Source organism: Pistacia vera, unplaced genomic scaffold, assembly GCF_008641045.1.
Source record: "Pistacia vera cultivar Batoury unplaced genomic scaffold, PisVer_v2 Contig67, whole genome shotgun sequence".
Classification (NCBI taxonomy): domain Eukaryota; kingdom Viridiplantae; phylum Streptophyta; class Magnoliopsida; order Sapindales; family Anacardiaceae; genus Pistacia; species Pistacia vera.
Window position 1 is genome coordinate 431710 of NW_022196523.1, and position 7349 is coordinate 439058.

General features: G+C 38.3%; 1 pseudogene; it reads right to left on the reverse strand.

Moving 5' to 3' along the window:
* Positions 1-1660: 1660 nt before the first annotated feature.
* LOC116112802 lies at positions 1661-6527 on the reverse strand (annotated as a pseudogene).
* Between the last annotated feature and the right edge of the window lie 822 nt (positions 6528-7349).

Genomic DNA, 7349 nt, shown 5'->3' on the forward strand with positions numbered 1-7349 from the left:
TGGACAGGCGTCAATCATTTTGGTTTTAAAATTTTCTAGACGAGTATGGACGTCTATCTATAGTAAATGGACACCTGTCCATATAATATGGACGGGGTCTATTGATATTTTTGTGGATGCTCGTCCGTTCGTGATGAACGGTCATCCATAAATGGACAGTCGTCCATTCATAGGAAATGTGTTTTCTATCCAATATGTTTGTGTCTAACTGGATGTTACGTCGTTCGATACAAAAATTCGGTGCTTATAGCATTATTATTTCAACTCATCGCATGCCACGTGTTCACCAAAATCCCATCAACCTTGGATATCTGGAACTATGAAAGATATATTTTAACTTGTCAAAACTGGTTGGCAATCTTAAAAGACTTAAACCCTTCTAGTCTGAACAGGTCTACTATGAGAACATTTGGATTGACTTCCATGATCGCAATTACTGATTGGAGAGTTGGGTTACATTCACGCCTTATCAAAGCTAGTTGAATATTGACTGCTGCATCTGGATCTACTAGCGATTTGATAACTACGCAACCAAGTTCCATAACGATGAGATTCTTGTATTCGGTGCAAAAAGACAAAAGTAATTAAAGAAAGTAAGAGCTAAAAGACAAATACTCCTAAAAATAGGAATCGGGTAACTAAATAGAAAGCAACACATCAAGTCTTTCAACCTATAACCAAAGACTGATTAAACCCCACTAACTAAAAAGACTTTTTTGAAGCAGACTTCAACAGAGAGATTAAGCGGACCTTGTCGGCAGTTGTTAGATTAACATCTCGCAAGTAATTGAAGTATCCGTTAGACAACAAATATAGTAACGTAACCTGGAACCTATGCTGGTTGAGTCAGGCGACTAAGGGGTTGCCAAGCTCGAGGACAGATGTTAGCTGGCTGGTGCCCAGGCTAGAAATAAGCGCAGCATGAGGCTCCCTGGTCAAATCCATGGTAATTTCTTTTAAGAGATCGGGAATTAATATTCAAAGAAAGGTAGATCAGCAGAGAGACTTGCTAAAGATAAGTTTGCTCATCTGTGAATGTGATGTCACGTTGGGTTAGTTTGGATACAACCCGCAAGGTTCATCGGGGGTTCATGTTCCATGTTTGCACAATTTTGTTTCTAAAGCAGTCGGATATAACTGTTCTAACATTTTCAATATGGTACGTTGATGAATTACTTAAATAGCACTTAATGTATATAAGCTCATAGATAATTACTATAAAATATCAATTGGGTATATTGGTATGTTCAAATGGCTCCATAGCAATTTTCAATTTGCTCTCCTCAAAACTTTCAGCTTACTTTTTCATGCAGGTGTGTAGGCTTTGTGTTCCAATATTTTTATTTTGTTCTGCCGATCAATTCATAATAATATTGGAATGAAACAATTAACCAGAGCAAATGTTTATAAATAGTGAGTACTCAGGACTGGCATTCCTCATGTACATATAAATAGTGAGTACTCAGCACTGGCATTCCTCATGTACATAAAAGATTACATATAACACCGCAACAGTTTTAACAATTCACAAAACAAGAAATATATTAAAGATTATTATTGAAAAAATAAAAATAAAAAATGACAAAATGAACAAATATATTTCACATGATACTCCCTCCATCGTTGACTTAACTGCATTCAGTGATATTCATGGATGCTTTCACTTATTGGCCAGCAGAGACAATGAATTATGAGTGGATCCACCCTCATAACTCCATGCTTTCTCTGCACCGAGCTTCAGCTCTTTTGCCCGATCCCTTATTGCATGCCCTTTTTTTTCCACCATAATCCTTCTCACCATCATCATTATTTCCTCCCTTCCAACCACTCTCTTCGACGGCAATATCTTGGGTCGAACGGCGACCCCAAGCTCCTCCGCTAACAAAGTAGCATTCATTCTCTGCTCCGCATATAATGGCCATGCGATCATCGACACTCCATTGCTGATACTCTCCATTATTGAATTCCACCCACTGTGTGATAAAAATCCTCCAACTGATTGATGGTTTAAGATGTTCACTTGTGGAGCCCTCTTTGGGACCAATTTTCCTACTTCATTGCACTGTTTTAAAAACCGGACCAGACCGGCCAGACTGTGAACTGGTCACGTGTCCGGTTCACAGTCAACCCTAAACCCGCTATTACGCAATAAACCGTTTTAACCCGTAATGGACTGCGTGAATAGTACTGGACCTCCGGTCCAATCGGACTGCAAGAAAAACCAGTCCAACTGAAAAATTAAAAAAACCCTAATGTCTCCCTTTCTCCCTTTGCGCTGCGCAGTTTCTTCTTCCTCAGTTCCTCTACGCGCAAAAAACTCTGAAATTTTTTGAATGAAATCGCAAAAATCTGAAAAAATCACAAATCAAAACTCAATCTTGCTGAAATCACAACCATCCCTTGTTGAAATCGCAACCATTCGTTGCTGAAATCGATCGCAACTCCAGTCTCTAAAATAGGGACGACGCGTTCCTCCCTCACCGGAAATCGACGACGCGTTCCTCCCTTGCCGGAAATCGACGCATGAAGGTTGATTGGCATGCATGTCTTGACAATACAATTTGATTCAAGGTGAGTTGTAATCTTCGAGACCTCTGCTGTGAAATCTGAATGTTTCATTGTTCATAGAGATTTTAGACCTAATAACATCCTCCTCACCCATGACTTCAGACCAAAGGTCAGTTCCATATTTTCATTTTCTTCAACTTCAGTGGCAAGCGAAACTCGAACGAAACCTGTACTTCTTTGTCTTCTTCATTGATTTTGCAGGTTTATTCTCTTTTCCTTCAACTAAAATGCATTTTTACTTTGCTCTTTATCCTGAAGTTCGTCTTCTTCTGCATTTAGTTAGCATTTTTAGCTGTTTCATTTGTTGTTCTTTACAAATATTTGATTATAGAATACATATTACAGAAGAAACTGAAGAGATTTTGCAAATATCTAAATATCTGAAGTTACAACTTACAAGGTCAAATGAATTTCGAGGATACGAATTAGATATTTAGATTGTTGGGTCTGGTGAGTGGTGGCTAGTTTGCGTGAATATTGCCCTTTTATCGATTTAGAAATTTAGATTGTTGGGTCTGGTGAGTGGTGGCTCATTTGTGTGAATATTGCCTTTTTATTGTTTGTTATATTGTCTGTGTGTATGTGCTTATGTTGTTTTTTGGGCATAAAGTATTCAAAGAGTTAAACTTTCCTTTGCAAATGTTGTTCATTCTGGATTCTATTGCAAATGATTTTGTTATTAATTATTATGTGACTTTTTTTTTTTTTGGTTATTTAATTTGTAATCAGAGGAAAACAGCGTGACATTGGGGCTGTTTTTTAATTTGCGACAAGGCTCCATTCCTCGCTTTGAGTTTTTCTTCAAGCAATGCCAGCACTTGCCTCCCCATTTCAATGCCTGGAAATTCATCATTAGATGTCTCCTTGAAACTGTCAACCGGCAATGGAGAAGAAACAGATCACCAACACCAAGGTGGTGGAAGAGTGGAATCCCAACTGAATTGGGCCACCGGATAGGCCATAAATCAAGTGGCTTCAATGGGAGGCCCACTGGCGGAGGCTCTGCGATCCTCCACATCTAATTCTTCACCAACAAGCGTTCTTCATCAGTTGCCCAAGAGCTCTACCTCTGAGGCTAGCTTCGTTAGCACCTGAATTTAATTGTTTTTTTAAACTAAAATAATCTGGTTTGAATTTTCTTTTTCGATGATCGTCTCTTGTATAAATAGTGTGCACGGGTGTTATTCAATTTCTTAATTAAAAATTCGCCTTTTATTGAAGACATAGATTTATATATAGAAATTATAAATACAGTGCAATCTCTGCTGTATGTCCAAGAAAAACTTAGCACATACATAATTTGAATTATGTTGGACAGTAATTAAGTTGTTATTGTCTATTTGTCTTATTAAAAAAAAAAAAACAGGTTTTTTTAAATGTGTTGATGTCATCATGTTGTATGATGATGTCACTGGTCCAACCGGTTGGATCATGACTCGGGCAGCAGAGCAGGTTGCCCTCCAGTCCGAGTTTTAAAACAAAGCTTCATTGATCTGGTCCAGGAATCCTTCAGGCAAGAAGCTTGATAACTCATCATCACCATCGCTTCCCACCGTAAAAAACGAGCCGTCTCCCTTTGCTGCTGGCCGCCGAACCACCCAAATAAATCTTTGTTGGCTTAACTCCACAAACCCCAAGCCAACTCAATGGTTTGCTCATATGACAGCGTCCTCCATTCCCCAGTGACACGTAAAGCACTGAATCACTTGGTTGCTTATCTAGCCAATCAAAGAGTTCTTTGTTGGAGCTAGTAGGTCCACGGGACCTCATTAGTCACTATCGGGCCAACAGTATAAATGGGAGCCTTAACGATTCCACCTAAAAGTTTATCATCTCTCAGTGCAGCCAGTGCTTTCGGCTGCAGATCCTCCCAAGTGTTAATCAAAATCCCATCACACAGCGGGATCTCCGTCCCCATGCGAACATATTCAAAATATTGTTGATTAGTCCGATCCTACATTGGGTCAATCACCTCTTCATGTCGAATGGACTTGCAGCCCGGGATGTCAATCGGTTCTTTTTGATCAACATATTGTCCTTGCCCCAGCTTATCCAGGATCGGAGTATATACAGTGAGTGCGAGAAACCATGCATGCGAGGCTACAAAGTAGTACTTTGGTATCTCAAGCTCATCAGCGATCTCAAAAGATTCAGTTCCGAAGAGGTCAAAAATCATCGCAGTTGGGCGAGATTTCAAAGTAGATATTGCTGCATGTAAAGGTGATTTGCTTTCACGCATCATGATTGCAAGTATGGTGACGAGCGCGGTATTAGGGTCTACGAGGTGTGATGAGAATGCAAAATGTCATATTTACCCCCCTCCTTAATGTCTAGTCTTTTATACTTATTTACTGCCTAAATGTACTCATTATTATTCTATTTTGATTTAGGATGCAAATGGAGGCGTTAATTGCAAAACGGAATTAATTAAGTGAATTCGGACAATTTCAACATTGTTTCGTAATCTAGGCATAACTCTCTCATCCAAGCTCTGATTAAGGTGATTCAAAATTCTGTGGAACGCTAAGAAATAGATCTACAACTTTCATGTTTTGAGTTTGGAGAGATACTTGCTGCATCAAGGTTGTAATCCGGCTTGAAGTTGACGCATCTGCACTGGACGTTCTGGAACATTCTGCCTTGTCATGCAATTCAAATAGGCAGATTTTTATTGGGAGATTTGAAGACCTATTGCACGAAAATTACAGCTGGACACACTATTTTCTTATTTTGTATTAAGACTTTATTTTATTTTCAGTTACTCAGATTAGGATAAATGTTATTTTGGGATTTTAGAATATTTTTAGGAGATTTAGATTGAATAGAATTAGAATTCGAATGAGATATTTTTAAAGGGAGATCAGATTAGGGATAAGGGAGATCACACACGTCTCTCTTGGCTCTTTTCTGGAACTTTTCTTTGTATTTTCGTGATGGCAATAAGTGGCTGATTTTTGGTAACTTGGTCGAAGGAAACGGAGACCTCGGAATCAACCAACTGTGAGATCTAATCTATTTTATTTTAGTGTTCAATTTTCGTGTTTGAGTATTGAAAGTTATTCTGTGCATATCTTCATGATTGATGCATTTAATTACTAGGAGGCCTACTAGTGTATTATTTGTTGCAATCTACTGCTAAGTTTGATATCAAATCCGTAATTGTTTGATCCCTCTAACTTGTGAAGCAATTAGGGTTAATAATTTGCTGCGTCAGGAATTAGTAATCTTAAGAATAACATTCAACTAAATTAAATACAACCGCTTGTGTTTGTGTTGTTTAGCTTCATCGATTTCTCTAATTCTTAAGGCTGCCATTAGATTAAATCTTTAGCGCTTGTCTAGGGTTGTTTAATGGTAAGATTAATTAAGATCGCTTATTTCCTAATTAATTACAATTAAGGAGAGATAGGAAAATAGTTCCAACGGTGAATATTCAAAGTAAGAATTGATTTACTTTTGCATCAATGATCAGTTGTAAGATTCCGATGGTGGATGTTGACGGAGACCAAGTTTCGTTATATTAATTGATTTCAAATTGAATTGTTTTTGTTTTTTTTTTTTTTTGGCTAAGATTGTTTTTTGTTTTACTCAAAACCCTAGCCTTCTTCACATCCTCGAAAATTCGGCTAGACACTCTTCGTAGGATCGACCCTTGCTTACCCTATTTACAGTTCAGTAGTTAGGTTAGGAAGGTTTTTAATCTTGGTTGCCTACGACAGCACACCAAGGTGTGAGATATCTAGGGGTGGAATTTCGATAAGTTGACAAAGTTTTAGACTCATGGCAGCTTGGATCATCTCTGATTCTGCAGCTAATGTTTGAGACGCAACAACAAAGATTGTTACTTCAAAGTTGTGGAGGGTGACAAGGCGTTTTCCAAGTTCCAGAACAGGGATGAGGTGCCCCAAACCGGGATTTGATATTAGAACTACATGTGGCTTTAAGATGGAGGTCTCCATGGCTCAAAGTTTAAGGATTCACTAGACCTGGAGTTAAATTCTTTCACCAAGGGAAGGATACAATTAGTATGGACCTTCAGCTAAGTTTGTGTGGTACATATGTAAGAAAATATCAAACGATGAGAGTCAAGTTTTGTACTATCCAGAGCTAAACATGAAAAAAAGTTAAGAAAATATTATCTATTAATCAGTAGTTTCAACTGTCATTCAGCTGTAGTCTTTGATACAACAGTTTATGGGCTCTTCTATATATTAAAATTTCAATAACTTCTTTTCAAAGTAACTTTTTTTATATTTTCATGGATGCAATTATTTCGTTGGATGGGCAACCACATAAGTTATACTATATATTCCAAATCACTGACCAACTTCAGGAAATTAATTAAGATTGTTATGCCTGAAAATGTAGGGCTGACGCAAGACTCAGTCAGCACAAAAAGTCAGAGCTTAGGTAGGCCCACAGCCAGTCAGAGGCAGCCATGTCATACAATGACAAGGGCGGCATTCTCGTGTCAAGGCAGTGGGTGCACGTCAGACCAGCCAGGAGCTATAGCAATTCCATGTGTCCAATCCCTGCACCAAATCGCGAAAATCACTCTAGAAGGTGGGCAATGGGACATAAAGAAGGATTTGCACGGATAATCCCACCAACTCACAGATTTAGCAATGATAACCTTAATCCATCCCACTATAAATAGAGAGCTCCTCTCTCATTTAAGGGATTAGCTAATCTCTCTGAAGAAAAAATAACATTTTCTCTCTTGTATAATTATTTGTAAGTCAGTCCGCTGAATGCGACCTGACCGCTATCATTAATACAAA